The 15,155-nt window shown below is 60.5% G+C and overlaps 1 protein-coding gene across 1 annotated transcript in view; it reads right to left on the reverse strand.

The window, feature by feature from the left end:
- The window catches only part of LOC121163398 (coiled-coil domain-containing protein 130-like), a 469,842-nt gene that overhangs the window by 35,492 nt on the left and 419,195 nt on the right, over window positions 1-15,155 (reverse strand). The window lies entirely within an intron of this gene.

Raw genomic sequence — 15,155 nt, forward strand, 5'->3', positions numbered from 1 at the left:
GCCAGGTTCACTTTGTCCACCTCCTGCCCTCGCGAGAACAGTGGCCTTGCTCAGCCGGCCACACCCATTCTGGATCTTGTCAGAGACACCTGATCCGCGCCCAGACACAGCTTTCACATAGTTGAGTGGGAATCAAGACCTAGTCTTGCCTGTTCTACACCCAGACTGGCTCTCACCAGTACCAGTGGGGGCTGGAGTCAAGCCCCGTCTGACGCCCCACCATCCCAGGGCACACCCACACCGGTAGTCTGTAGCCATGTACAGCCATGCCTGCTGCACGCATTCCTACCCATTCTCACCAGTGGGAACCCCAACCCAGCTGGGGCACCCCCTGAGCTCCCCAGCAAGGCCTGACCCCATCTGCAATTCTGGGAGGAGCCAGCACACTGCAGTTCCACAGGGGTGAGCCCACATTGCCCCCACGGATTCTGCTAACATACCGACTTCTCTCTCGTTCTCCCCTCCAACCCCTCGGTGTGCGTCCCACACACACACACGTCCTGTGCTTGTCCATGAAGCCCCTCAACTGTGATTCCCAACCTGGGCATAAAAACCACAGGTCATCTCCCACTGCCACCCGTGCGATCCCATCACCCCCTGTAAATCAGGACCCTCTAACTGTGAGGCTACGTCCCCAGTGGCCCCAAGGGGGTTTGCCGGGCACCTTTGGCCTGCTGCTCAAAAACCCTGGCCTCCAGGATCGGGTGATCCCAGAAGCTGGCTGAGCGTCCCTCCCCAAGGGAGCCAGCTCCAATCATGTTTCAAAAGGATTTCTTTCTCCCCGAGTAGCCACAATGGCCAAGAGCTGAGCCAATCTGAAGCCAGGACCTTCTTCCGGGTCCCCCAAGTGGATGCAGAGTCCCAAGGCTCTGGGCCGTCCTCCACTGCTTTCCCAGGCCACAGGCAGGGAGCTGGGTGGCAAGTGGGACAGCCGGGACTTGAACCGGTGCCCAATATGGGATCCTAGCACGTGAAGGGGAGAATTAGCCAATCGAGCCACACCAGGGTCATGGGAGGGTCCTGGTGGTCGCTCGCCCCGCCGGGCCCTGCCTGCACCTGCCTGATGGTGTCCTTGCTGCGTGGCCGTGCTAAGAGGCTCTCGGCAGGAGATGGCGCCAGCTGCGCCCTCGGCTTTCCCGGCAACAGAAGGCGGGCAAAGACGGCCGTGTCCGTGCACTGTGTGTGTATCGGCAGTGTGCGTGCGTGTGTGTGTGCGTGTGTGTGTAGGACTAGTAAAGCTGGACGTCCCCCTACCCGTGCTGGCCCTGCCCTCCCCTCCAGCCCCCTTGCTGCACACAGGTCCTCTGCCACATTAACATCGCCAGTGTCGTGCCCACCGCCCCCTCCAGCTGCTCCAGCTCAACACCGCATGCATGGCTCATTTGCCCCGCATTTGCTTGGCTCCCCGTCGGACTCAAAACCAGCGTCCCGCCCCCCAGGTGGTCACCGCGGTGCCCCCAAGGTCCAGAGCACGCCGGCCAGGACAGGGCCCTCCCCTGCGGACACATCCACGGGGCTCTGCCAGCTTTGGCCACCGGGGGGAGCGCACGGGTCAGATATGGCCGCTTGGAATCCTGCAGCAGCACCTGGCCAGAGAGAGGGGCACAGGAGGGGCCTGGGGTCGGGAGGAGGGGTCTGGGGGCGTCAGGAGGGGTCTAGGGGCAATCAGGAGGGGCCTGGGGTCTGGAGGAGGGGTCTGGGGGCGTCAGGAGGGGCCTGGGGGAGCAGGAGGGGCCTGGGGTCGGGAGGAGGGGTCTGGGGGCGTCAGGAGGGGCCTGGGGTCGGGAGGAGGGGTCTGGGGGAGGCAGGAAGGGTCTGGGGTCAGGAGGAGGGGTCTGGGGTCAGGAGGAGGGGTCTGGGGTCAGGAGGAGGGGTCTGGGGGAGCAGGAGGGGTCAGGGGGAGCAGGAGGGGTCTGGGGGTGTCAGAAGGGGCCTGGGGTCAGGAGGAGCGGCCTGAGGGCACCAGGTCGCCCACAGGGGTTCAGGTAGCAAGTGCTTGGCTATCACCCCCTGCCTTCCAGGCTGTGAGGTGGGGTGGGCATGGAGGAGGAGGGGTCTGGGGGCACTCTCCGCGATGCCCTTCACCCCTCACTTCCACTCCGACAGCCTGTGCCCCTTACAGAGTCCACTGCACGGAAGCGCATGGAGCCCGCGGTCACTCTGCAGGATGGGCTTGTCGCTTAGTAGGACAGCAGGTCCGACAGGCTGCACCTCCACGGCTTCCCAGAAGGCTCCGGGGAAGCAGGGGCCGGGCCACGGGAGTGGGCACGCGGAGGGACTGGTGGCCCGGTCCTATGGCAGTCCCACACAGCATATCGAAAGAGCGGGACCCTGGAGAGTCTGGGAAGGACTCGGGTGCGCAGGCGCCCCACGCAGCCTGGGCTCAGCCCTCGTCCTGTGGTGGGGGGGAGGTAGGACCCTGCACCGGCTTCACTGTCACCCCTACCCACAAAGTCATCCCCAGGCACTGACCACTGAGACGTGGCCGCCCACGGGCCAAGCCCTTGCAAAGGGGGGAGCGAGGCGACAGCCAGTGAGCCCACATTTAAGTACATTACCGACATCCAGGCTGCCGGCTGCTTCCAGAACATTCTCCCACTCCCGTCAGCAGCCGTGCGGAGCCACCCGCCCACCCACAGACACGAGAACCCTCGGCCTGTGGAGCCAGGAGCCTCTTCCAGGTCTCCCATGCGCAGGTGCAGGGTCCCAAGGCTGTGGGCCGTCCTCCACTGCTTTCCCAGGCCACAGGCAGGGAGCTGGGTGGGAAGTGGAGCTGCCGGGATTAGAACAGGTGCCCGAGGCAATGCCAGCTCCTCAGGTAGGGGATTACTCTGAAATGCTACCACGCTGGTTGCATTAGCCAGGTCTTTGAATGCCTGCTTTTCCCAAAGCCCTGGGCAGCAACCTGCTAAGGTCCTTATAGTGAGGAACTCCGCTGAGACCCCAGCGCCAACTGCTTCTGAGATTCAACACTAAGTGTCCAGCGTGGTGCCCAGGCCAAAGGGGTCAGATCCTGAGGCCACCTGCGACCTGGATCTTCCTGGCTGCACCCCCAAGCCCGGGGACCACCTATCTCCCTGTCCTCCTGCAGGCAGACTCTCGGGGTCCCACTTGCCCTACACAGTGCTTCCCACCTTGCCTGCACCCCCAGCCTCGAGCCCCAGGAGCATCCATGAACAAGCCGAGGGATACAAATACGCCAGATGTCCACCTTGGGGGTTGGGCTGCAGCGGGACTCCCTGCTCCCCTCCCGCGTGTGTGTCCACCTGCGCCCCGACCTCCGTCCCCCACGCCTGGCTCCCCACAGCCTCTGCCAGTGCCAGGACATTCTAACCCCGGGGTGTCCCCGTAGGTCACAGATAAGGCCGGCCGGGCCTGGCTAATCGGCAGGAAACATCTGAGCAGGTTCGGAAGCTGTAGCTGCGCCTGCGCCCTGCTCGGCCTATCCGCCGGCAGATATTTTAGGAGCTGCTATATAAACCCGGACGCTCCCAGCTCATGGAGCGAGTGTGTGTTGGGATGTGGGGCGCGCGGGGACCAGGGAGGACCCAGCTCACAGAGTGCGTGCGTGTGTGTGTGTACTGGGATGTGGGGCGCGCGGGGACCAGGGAGGACCCAGCTCACAGAGTGTGTGCGTGTGTGTGTGGTGGGGGGCACGCGGGGACCCACCCCTGGCTCCAGCATGCCAGTCGCTCTGGCTGTAGAGCCATGGTCCCCTCCGGCTGGCCCCAGCGAGTGAGTGGCTTTGCTGCCTCGGTTCTCCACTGCCAGCCTCTGCTTCTATCCCAGGAAAACACACACACTTCTGCCCATGTCCCCCAGCCCTGGGCAGGCCCCAGGAGAAGACCTCTGACCCTAGGCACCTGGACCCTGCACCCCTTCACTCCGACACCCACCACAGGCACATCAGCTGCTTAACAGCGCACCCCAACCCCAGCAGACAGACCCCGCACACGAGTGGCATCACTTCTCCCAGGCTGTGTTTAACTCCTCACTTCAGGAGGCGAGAAGGGGCTGGCGTGCTGGCTCATTGGCTAATCCTCTGCCCCGTGCTGCCAGCATCTCTCTTATAGACACCAGTGTGTGTCTCGGCAGCTCCACTTCCCATCCAGCTCCTTGCTTGTGGCCTGGGAAAGCAGTGGAGGACACCCCACAGCTGTATAGGAGACCCAGAAGAGGCTCCTGGCTCCTGGCTTCAGAGTAGCTCAGCTCCGGCTGTTGCAGCCACTTGGATAGATGCAAGATTTTTCTCTCTGTCCTTCCTTCTCTCTGTAAATCTGCCTTTCCAATAAAAAATTTTTAAATCTTTAAAAAAGAAAATAGGAGAGGAGAGAGGGCAAAGAGGTCCTACAGCTGACCCTTCCCAGCGCCACACCATGAGGCTGTGAGGATGGGCCGGAGTCGGAACCCGGAGTCCCCCTGCTGCCCTACCGGGTCCACACCTGCGGCCTGCAGGCACAAAGAGCTAGGCCTGGCACACGACACCTCTCGCGGAACCAGTAAAAGTGAGAAGTGGAAGTGAAATAGAAGACTCCAGAGCTTACTAGGGGTTGGCACCCATGGGCTCCTGCTGGCAAGAGGTGGGCGTGGGGATACACAGGCAGGGCATGGAGGCCAAGCGTGGCTGGGTAAGGTTGCCAGCCAGGCAGCTATGCTGGGCATACCCAGCCTGCATTCAACCGAAAGCCAGGGCCGGGAGCCTGAGAAGCAAGGGTGTCACTCCATGGACCCATAAACGGACCAAGCCTATCAGGAGGCGGGGCGGCAGGTGCAAGGAGCCGGGGGCATGCAGGGAGCTGGCAGAGACCCAGTGGTTGGGATGGAGTGGGGTTAGGGACAAGCCGTGTGGAAACCTAGCAGCATGGCCAGCTGTGCAAGCATTGCACCAATGACAGTGACACAGAGTGGACATGGCAGAGCTGACACTAAAGGCATGGCAGGAGGAGGGAGCAAGTGTGTGTGTGTGTGTGTGTGTAGGGAGCAGGTGTGTGTGTGTGGAGGGAGCAGGTGTGTGTGTGTGTGTGGAGGGAGCAGGTGTGTGTGTGTGTGTGGAGGGAGCAGGTGTGTGTGTGTGTGTGTGTGTGTGTGTGGAGGGAGCAGGGGTGTGTGTGTGTGTGTGTGTGTGTGTGTGTGTGTGTGTGTGTGTGGAGGGAGCAGGGTGTGTGTGTGTGTGTGTGTGTGTGTGTGGAGGGAGCAGGTGTGTGTGTGTGTGTGTGTGTGTGGAGGGAGCAGGGGTGTGTGTGTGTGTGTGTGTGTGTGTGTGTGTAGGGAGCAGGGGTGTGTGTGTGTGTGTGTGTGTGTGTGTGGAGGGAGCAGGGGTGTGTGTGTGTGTGTGTGTGTGGAGGGAGCAGGTGTGTGTGTGTGTGTGTGTGTGTGTGTGTGTGTGTGGAGGGAGCAGGGGTGTGTGTGTGTGTGTGTGTGTGTAGGGAGCAGGTGTGTGTGTGTGTAGGGAGCAGGTGTGTGTGTGTGTGTGTGTGTGTGTGTGGAGGGAGCAGGGGTGTGTGTGTGTGTGTGTGTGTGTGTGTGTGTGTGTGTGTGTGTGTGTGGAGGGAGCAGGTGTGTGTGTGGACTGGTCTGCTGGTCCATCCCTGGATGAGGCACGTGGAGCTGATGCGGTGCTGAGAGCAGGTGGGTTAGTCCCCTGCAGGGAGTTCCCTTTGCTCCTCCTGGGTACCCCATGCACCGTGGGTCTGCGGGCCATTCTCTGGTGGGCCGCGTCCGCGTGCCCAGCTGGTACCAGGGCTTCTCCGGGTCCCTTGCAGTGGCGATGAAAGCATGTGGTTCTGCCTGGCACCGTGTGTGGTGGCAGCCCGTGAGCGTGTGGTCACGCAGGGGCTATTGCATCAGTTGAGCAAGTGTTCTGAGAAGTCCAGTCCTAGGAGAGAGAGAGAGAGAGACCGTCTGCCACTTCATTCCCCAATGCCCACAGCGTCCGGGCTGGGTTCACCTGGAGCCAGGAGCCAGGAGCTCCACCCGGTCTCCCCCAGGGTTGCAGGGCCCCAGTGCTGGGCCACCACCTGCAGCTTCTCACGAGCCGGGATTTGAACCCAAGTCCTCCAGTGTAGGTGTCTTGGAGTTTCCTCCCCCTGGGCGGGGCCTGGGGTGGCTGGGTCGATGGGGGGAGGGGGCGTCCCTGACCTTCAGGCATCCTTGGAGATGCAGGAGGGAACAGTGGTGCCCAGATGATGCAAATTCAGACCCGCCAGCCTGGACGCCACATCTCCTGCAGCAGGTGCTAGGTGCCAGGGCCAGTTTCCGGACTGCTGTGGGCCTCAAGCTGCCCAGCTGAAATAATGGGTCTGTGCGGGATGCCTTTTTAAATGTGTGTCCATTTATTTATTATTTGACAAGCAGTGTGCAGAGAGAGAGAGGGACGGAGAGACAGAGAAAGATCTTCTATCCACTGTTTCACTTCCCAAGTGGCTGCAGTAACCAAAACAGGGCTGGTCAGAAGCCAGGAGGAGCCAGGAGCTTCCTCCGGGTCTCCCACGCGGGTGCAGGGTCCCAAGGCTTTGGGCCGTCCTCCACTGCTTTCCCAGGCCACACGCAGGGAGCTGGGTGGGAAGTGGAGCAGCTGGGACTCGAATCAGCATCCCTGTGGGTTGGCACATTGCAGGTGGCAGCTTAACATGCAGGCCTGGAGTGACCCTTATCGTGGTTCCAGGGGCGACCATGACAGTCACAGCCAGGACAGGACTAGAGGAACAGGGGGGAGAGCTGACCCGGGGGACTCATGGGCTGCCTGCCGCCTGCCCCCTGTCCAGTTCTTTCGACGAAGCCATTAGTGACAACACTTCCCCCAAAACAGGAAGCTGCTAGAGGCCTGCAGCGAGCTGCCCCTCCACGCCCCCCGGGGCCCCACGCCGGCTTCAGGCCCCGCTGAGCACAGGCCTGGAAACATATGTAAAGGTGGCCCATGCAAATGTAGGGGCCCCAGCCCCCCAAAATGCACTACTTCCCCTTGGCCGCCCCAGTTGCAAGGCGTAAGCCACCTGGGTGCAGCGGGAGGGCCGCTGGACTGTGGACCACCTCCTCAGCTCCAGAAGGGTACCCCCCCAATTCCGCTGGACTGCAGAGGTGGGAGGAGGCAGCCCCCCAGTGAATTCCCGCCCTGCCACAGCAAGGGTGTTCTGGCTTTTGAACGACTCGGAGCAGATTCGCACAGCTTGGCAGTGGAGCGCCGGGTGGCTCGCCACCCATTCACCATGCAATGTGTTAGATCATCTGTTTTCAATTCCAGAACATTCTGAGCCCCCAGCCTGCAGCCTCTGCCTCCCAGCTCTGTGGATTTGCCTGCTCGGTCACACGCTGTGACCCAGGTCTCCTCCCTGTGGCGCTTTTTCATGGCTGAGTACTATTCTACAGCCGGGATGGGGGTGGGGAGCAGAGCCTGTATAGCCACTCACCTGTCATTTTGGGGGTGTCCACCCCGACTCGGGGGGCTTGATGGGCACAAGGTGGGGGACACAGAGTTGCAGTCACTGGGTCATACGGTCACCAGAAGTAACACCAAGAACGGTCCTCCATCTTATCAGCAGCATGCAATGTCTCATAAACTCCCCTTCCCCCCAGGGCTTGCCATTTTCTCTCTAATTTCTAAAAATGATTTATTTTTATTGCAAAGTCAGATTTACAGAGAGGAAGATCTTCCATCCACTGGTTCACTCCCCAAGTGGCCACAGCGATCAGAGCCAATCCGAAGCCAGGAGCCAGGAGCCTCTTCTGGGTCTCCCACGCAGGTGCAGGGTCCCCAGGCTCTGGGCCGTCCTCCACTGCTTTCCCAGGCCACAGGCAGGGGAGCTGGGTGGGAAGTGGAGCAGCCGGGACATGAACTGGTGCCCACGTGGGATGCCAGAGCTTGCTGGTAGAGGATTCGCCTGCCGTGTCATGCACCATATTTGTTTTAAAGATGTGTTTATTTCTTTAAAAGGCAGTTTTGCAGAGGCAAAAAGATCCTCCATCTCATAGGTCAGTCCCCAGCCCCCGCCAAATGCCCACAGCAGCCAGGGCTGGACCCTTCTGGCCACACAGGAGGATCCAGGGGCCTCAGTTGTCCCAGCTGTAAAATGGACAGGCCAAGCAGCCCTCCTGCGTACGTGAGCCCATTGAAACGTGTGTCCTGAAGCTTCTCTTACCTCCTGCACGTTTTCTCATCCTGTGGTGATTAAGCTGCAAGCAACGCTTACCATTAAACCACAGGCCAGGGTTGGGGGGACCCGCATCCCTGCCCCATCCCACCCGGGGCGCAGGGAGCGGTGGGGCTCACGTGCCACCTTCCGCGCAGGCCCGTGGCGGCTCCGTTCTCACTGTTTCCCTGAAAACCACAGCTCGGGCTGCTGTTATCTGCCATCGCGGAGGGCACAGGTGGCTTCGGGGCCCTGTGCTTCTCAGAAGAGCCGGCTCGTGTCCTCCTGGGGTGGCTGTCACAATCCAGCCCGTTTATCTGCCCCATCGCACTCCACACCGATTAGGGGCCTGGCACCCCTGGGGGCTCCCAGCAAGGGCAGGAAGGTTGGGGGCAGGGAGGGGGTGTTGCTCCTGGTCTCAAGGTCGGTCAATGCAGTCAGGACTTGGGGGTGCAGGGACAGGAAGGAGAGGGTGTCTTAGGACCACGGATGGGGCAGGTGAAGGAGGTGGAGCAAGGAGCTTCCAGCACATTCCAGCGAAGAGCTGGCCTGGGCTGCAGGGCTGGGGCAGGGGCTGGGCTGCAGGGCCCGGGCAGGGGCTGGGCAGGGGCTGGGCAGGGGCTGGGTGGCAGAGCCCGGGCAGGGGCTGAGCCGGGGAGCTGGGGAGCCAGGGATCTGGGGAACTGGAGGGCCACCTCCTCCAATCCCAGGGTGCACCAGCACAGCTAGGCACACATTTGCCTTGCGCTCAGCTGGCCTCGTGTGTGCAAGGGGCCGTCTGGGCAAGGGCTGGTATGGAAGGGGAGGGCAGAGAAGGGCTGGAGGCAGGGTTTCTCAGAGACGAGGAACATGTCCCCCCACTCATCCCGTGATGGCTGCATGACGTGGGGGCTTCGGAAGGGTTACGGGGAGGACATTACTTGGCACCCCCGTGACCCATAGCAAAGGGCCTTGGGTTCAAGTCCCAGCTCTGGCTCCAGACCCCAGCTGTCTGCACATGTGCGTTTTTGGGAGAGCAGCAGGTCATGGCTCAAGTGCCTTGGGCCCCTGCACCCACGGGGGAGACGTGGAGGGAGCTGCCGTCTCCTGGCTTGAGCTGCTGTGGGCATCTGGGAGCAATGCCGTCGAGGGGTGAGCTCTGTCTGAGCTGAGGCTGCGAAGCCAGGACCCGGTGACCCCCCTCCCCCAAAGCCAGCTGCTGCAAGTGCCGGGGCTGCCCCTCAGATGTGGCATCAGGGCCTGGGGCCCCCTGCCCGCCCCCGCCATGGGCCTGCTGGGGTTTCCACGGCTTTTCTACCTGTCTACCTGCTCAGCCACTTCCTCCGCAGGCTGGCGCCTGGCACCTGGCACGCTGGGCTTTCCCTCCCCCGCGTCTGCCCGCTCCAACCCCCTCCTCCTCCCAGCAGGGCCCCAAGAGCCAGAGCTGCAGCCTGGCATGCCTGCTGCCATTCCCCCCGCCCCAGGAGAGCTAAGCTTCAACGCCCCCTGTAAGGCTCAGGTCCCGAGGAAGGCTGCCTGGGAACCACCTTCCTCCAGGAAGGCCTCGGGGAGTCTAGGCCCACTTTGATTAGTCTGGGGGCTCCCTTAAGGCACTCGGCTGCCACCCTGCTTCAAATCTGGTGGGGAGCAGGGAGAATTGGGTGGCCGGCCAAGAACTCAGAGTTCCCTTCCAGGGGCCACAGGGCACTGTGCTGGTTCCTGACACGCAGACCCGGGGTGGCGGAGGGGGCAGCCAGGAACATGCCCTGGCTGAGCGGAAGGCCCAGAGAAGGTTGGGAACAGAATCCCGGCTGTCCCACAAAGCCACTTGTTCTGCTCAGGGCCTGGGCAGTGCCCGGGACCCGCCCTCTCCCCCACCGCCGCCACCTCAGGCCTGGCACCTGCAGGTCAACCCCCTCCCTCCGCCCAGGCTCACAGGTCCGCTTCCCTCAGCCCCTGCGGGGTGCAGCTCAAAGACTTCCTCCTCCAGGCTGGGGGATGGCGGTTGTGGGGACCCCCGGCTGAGGTCACTACAGACCCAGAACCCAGAAGGGGGACCCTGCCCGGTCCCCCTCCCCGCCCCCCTTGATTCTTTCTCAATTTCCCCTCAGGGCCACTTCCCTCGCAGGGCCACGCTGACCGCTGACCAAGGTCAAAACCATGAGGTCTCTCTTTTTTTTATGTTGTTTTTTTGTTGAGGTCTCTTGCTTTGGCCTCACCCGGGGGTGTCATCAAAAAGGAGCACAGTATCTGATTCCCCTGTGAGGGACAGAGGAGGGAGACAAGGGCTCAGGAAATCCTTCCAGAACCTTCCAGAACCTTCCAGAAGAGGGGTGACAAACCACTTGGTCTTCTTGGGGGGTGGGGCTGACACTGTGGCCTAGTGGGTTAAGCTGCTACTCATGATTTGGGCATTGCCTCCAGGTCTCCCACGCGGGTGCAGGGTCCCAAGGCTGTGGGCCGTCCTCCACTGCTTTCCCAGGCCACAGGTAGGGAGCTGGGTGGGAAGTGGAGCTGCCGGGATTAGAACCAGGGTCCTTTTGGGATGTCAGTGCTTGCAAGGAGGAGATAAGTCAATTAAGCCACCTTGCTGGGCCCAATACCTTCTCTCTCTCTCTCTTTCTCTCTTTAATTAAATTTACTTTGGTGTAAAACACTTTGAAATCAGTCATAGATTTTTCACAATGTGCTTCTCCAGGGTTATACATGTGCGTGCACTTCAACATGTTTTTGCTGCAAAATAATCTTGAGTTCTCCATAAGCTTAAAAAAGATGACTGACCTATGTGAAAGGCAGAGAGAGGTCATCCAGTTGCTGATTTCCTGTCCAGTTGCTCACTATAGGCGGGGCTGGACCAGGCTTCCACGTGGGGGTAAGGGTCCGAGCGTTAGCCGTCTTCGGCTGCTCTCCCCAGCTGGTTACCAGGGGGCTGGATGGGAGGGTCCCAGCACTGACCCCGAGCAGGGGGCTGGATGGGAGGGTCCCAGCACTGACCCCGAGCAGGGGGCTGGATGGGAGGGACCCAGCACTGACCCCGAGCAGGGGGCTGGATGGGAGGGTCCCAGCACTGACCCCGAGCAGGGGGCTGGATGGGAGGGACCCAGCACTGACCCCGAGCAGGGGGCTGGATGGGAGGGTCCCAGCACTGACCCCGAGCAGGGGGCTGGATGGGAGGGTCCCAGCACTGACCGTTAGCAGGGGGCTGGATGGGAGGGTCCCAGCACTGACCCGTAGCAGGGGGCTGGATGGGAGGGTCCCAGCACTGACCCCGAGCAGGGGGCTGGATGGGAGGGACCCAGCACTGACCCCGAGCAGGGCATTGGATGGGAGGGTCCCAGCACTGACCGTTAGCAGGGGGCTGGATGGGAGGGTCCCAGCACTGACCGTTAGCAGGGCATTGGATGGGAGGGTCCCAGCACTGACCCCGAGCAGGGGGCTGGATGGGAGGGTCCCAGCACTGACCGTTAGCAGGGGGCTGGATGGGAGGGTCCCAGCACTGACCGTTAGCAGGGGGCTGGATGGGAGGGTCCCAGCACTGACCCCGAGCAGGGGGCTGGATGGGAGGGTCCCAGCACTGACCGTTAGCAGGGGGCTGGATGGGAGGGTCCCAGCACTGACCCTGAGCAGGGGGCTGGATGGGAAGCGGAGCAGCCCATGCTCCGAGTGGCATGACAGCTGGCAGTGGCAGGTGTGCCTCCACCTGCACTCCTGCAATTCTGGCCTCAACCCGTTGAACCACTGCGTCCCCTCAGCCTGCTGGAACCCTGGCCCCTTCCTCATCCCAAACACCCAAGTTCAAATCTCAGCTTTCTCTCTGCAACGCACAGGACTGAACTTCGCCCACGATGCTTTCTCTTTCTTTTTGTCTTTTTTTTTGGGGGGGGGGGGCGTTGTCTGGTAGCCACCCCCAATTCTGCTTCCAGAAGCCCCCTGTGTGTGTCCGTGTCACAGGTGGAACCTTGGGGGACAGGATGAAGAGAAAAGGCAGCCCCCCGACCCAAGGCAAGAACCCTACCCGGCAGGGGGCGGGGAGGGGAGGCAGGCTGAGATCCGGGCAGTGGCCGCCAGCCACGTCCTGACCAGCAAGATTTGTTCAAAATGTGTTTTTTTTGCCCCCAAAAATAGCTGGCTGGCTCTTCCAACGGAGAATAAAAAGAAGCTATGTTTAAACGCCCATGCCGAGTGTTTGGGCAGCTGGCAACGTTTAGCCCGGCGTGGACCCGCGAAAGCTAGTGTGGTCACGGTCAGGTTCAAAAAACATACGGCTTCTGAGCGGCGGGCACTGGGCCGGGCTGCAGGCCCTGTAATTCCACCCCCCCCCAAATAAAAGACAGAACTATTTCTGGCTCAGCTTAGCGTGGAATGGGGGGGCGGGCAGACTTGTGGCTGCCTGGGTCCCCCCCGAAAAACAAAGCAAAACAGAAAACTCCTTGAAGACCAGGCTCGGTGCTTGGCTCATGCTCCATCGAATGCTGGCGTCACACAACTTTTTATATTTCCATAGTATTCCCAAAGGGGCCTCGGGGAGCTGCTGGCCCAAGTCCCGGGCTGCCGGACAGGAAAATGAAGGTGCTAGGGTGACACTGTTGGGCATTGAGTTATTTGTGGAAAAGATTTATATATATAAAAAAAATCATTTGATGTCAGCCCAATATAGCATGGTGTATTTCTGTAAGCAAAGCTGTGATTAAGTTAACCACGGCCTGGCGCAAACCGAGCTTCACAAGAGTGAGAGAAAGCCGCACGCTAAACGGACTCCGTGCAGGGAACCTTCTAGAACAGGATACAGAGGGCGTGACTCCGTGCATGGAACCTTCTAGAACAGGATACAGAGGGTGTGACTCCGTGCAGGGAACATTCCAGAACAGGGCACAGGGACATGAAGCAGAGACTGGAGAAGTGATTACTGATCAGGACGGGGGGTGGCACGTCTCCCCCTTATCAGCAGCCTTGCTTCCACGGTGGGTTATCTGACATCAGCTATGCCCCAAACAGACTACATGGAAAATTCCAGAAGAAGCGGTTCCTCCATCTCACGATGGAGGAACACTGTGCTATTTCTGCGACGGTCCCCGCTCTGTGGTGGCCCGCTGGGAAATGAAGCTTTGTTGTGAGCACGCGTGGCAGAAAACACCGCGTGGATGAGAATTGTACTCTGGGGGAGTTGGAAATGGACGCCTCGGTTCCCCATGGCCTGCGTCCTCCGGGAACTCCCGCAGACCGACCGCTCGGCCAGCAGTCAGATCCTGGGTTTGCACCCGCACAACCGATCACGGAGCAAGACGCAGCCTCCACCTGCAGCGCCATGCCCGACTGCCTGGGTTCGAGTCCCGGCTGCTCCACTTCCCATCCAGCTCGCTGCTAATGCCGCTGGGGCAGCAGCAGAGGACGGCTCAGGCGCGTGGGCCCCTACACCACGTGGGGGCTTGCATGGAGCTCTTGGCCATCGCTTTCTCTTGTCATCCTGGCTTTCAAATAAATGTGAAAATAAATCAATGACTTTTTTTTTTTTAAAGCAGAGTGCCTTTTCTGTGTTCTGAAATGTGCAGGCCTTGCGGGACTGAGTCATAAACGGCACGGTGTAATGAGTGTTTTCTCATAACCTACATTGTGCTAAATCTTGTGTCATCTAGAAATGATTGAAAATGTTGAGCAGGAAGTGTGTGCCTCCTATGCAAATACTACGCTATCTATAAATGTCCATTTATTTTTATTTGAGAGGCAGAAACAGAGAGAGACAGTGAGCTAAGAACGGAAACCTTCCATCTGTCAGTTCACTCCTTGAATGGCCGCAATGGCCAGAGCTGGGCCAGACCCAAACCAGGAGCCAGGAGCTCCCTCCGGGTCTCCCACGCGGGTGCAGGGTCCCAAGGCTGTGGGCCGTCCTCCACTGCTTTCCCAGGCCACAGGCAGGGAGCTGGATGGGAAGCGGGGCAGCTGGGACTTGAACTGGAGTCCCTGTGGGATGTCAGTGCTTGCACGGCAAGGATTTAGCCATTGAGCCATTGCATTGCCCCCACCTCCTTTTACTGTCTTGTTTTCAACAAGAGAAAGCAGACACATACATGTTGGTAAATGCTAACTGCCTCTCCACGGAGACACAGTGTGAGCCCCGAGCCCAGTGTACCGAGAAAGGGCAGAAGAAGCTAGAATTTTCTGCACAGCTCCACGGGAGCCCGCAGCCCCACTCCCGGCCCAGCTTGGGGAGCAGTGGGCTCATTCCCGCACGGCATGGTGCACCTGTCGCCACAGGAAAGGCTCAGTTGAACTTGGAAGAGAGCAGGTCGGGGGACTTCCCGTTGTGCCCCCACGAGGTGAGCGGCACGGAGGCCACAAAGCAGGGGGACCGAGCAGGCTCAGGCGGCGACGCGTCGCTGGGGACTGGCGAAGAGTCACGGCAGTTGGAATCCATCTGTGTTCTGTGTCGTCTTCTCACGGGCTTCCAACCCTTCCTCTTTGGCGTCATCGTCCTCATCTCCTTGCCTCCATCAGCCTGCATTCCTGGAAGCAAACAGTGCTGGAATGCACTGGGCACATGCCACCTGTGATGACCTCTCGCAGCCCCTCGGTGCCAGCGTCAGGGTCAGAGACCCTCTGGCTCGCACACCGCCCACCCGCTCCCCACCCCGGCTTGGCTCCACGAGCGAATGTTTGGTCAAACCTTTCCTGACCGTCACTCGGCGCTCGTGGGCCGTGCAGCCCTACACTCCGTGATATGCGGTTCTCTGGAGGGAAGTAGGGGTTCCCACCCGAACGGGGGTCCACGCTGGAAGCCAAGGTGATGTGTCCAGGGCCCCCCTGCAAGTCAGCATGGACCCCTGCGGACGGCTGACCAAGGTGGTGACCACCCCCCCCTCAAGATGTGGGATTCAGGGCAATGACTCCTGCCACTTCTGGGAAAATTAAAAAAAAAAAAAAGTTGGCAGAGTTTGTTCTGTTTCTATTTGACTTTCACAATCTGCTCACTGGCTTGTTCACCGGGTCGGTTTCATTTTGTGTTTCTGATGTACGTTCGCTCGTGGCTCTTTGGGCAGCCCCCGTGGCTCTTTG

The sequence above is a fragment of the Ochotona curzoniae genome, unplaced genomic scaffold, assembly GCF_017591425.1.
Source record: "Ochotona curzoniae isolate NIBS_2020 unplaced genomic scaffold, NIBS_Ocur_1.0 contig_605, whole genome shotgun sequence".
Classification (NCBI taxonomy): Eukaryota; Metazoa; Chordata; class Mammalia; order Lagomorpha; family Ochotonidae; genus Ochotona; species Ochotona curzoniae.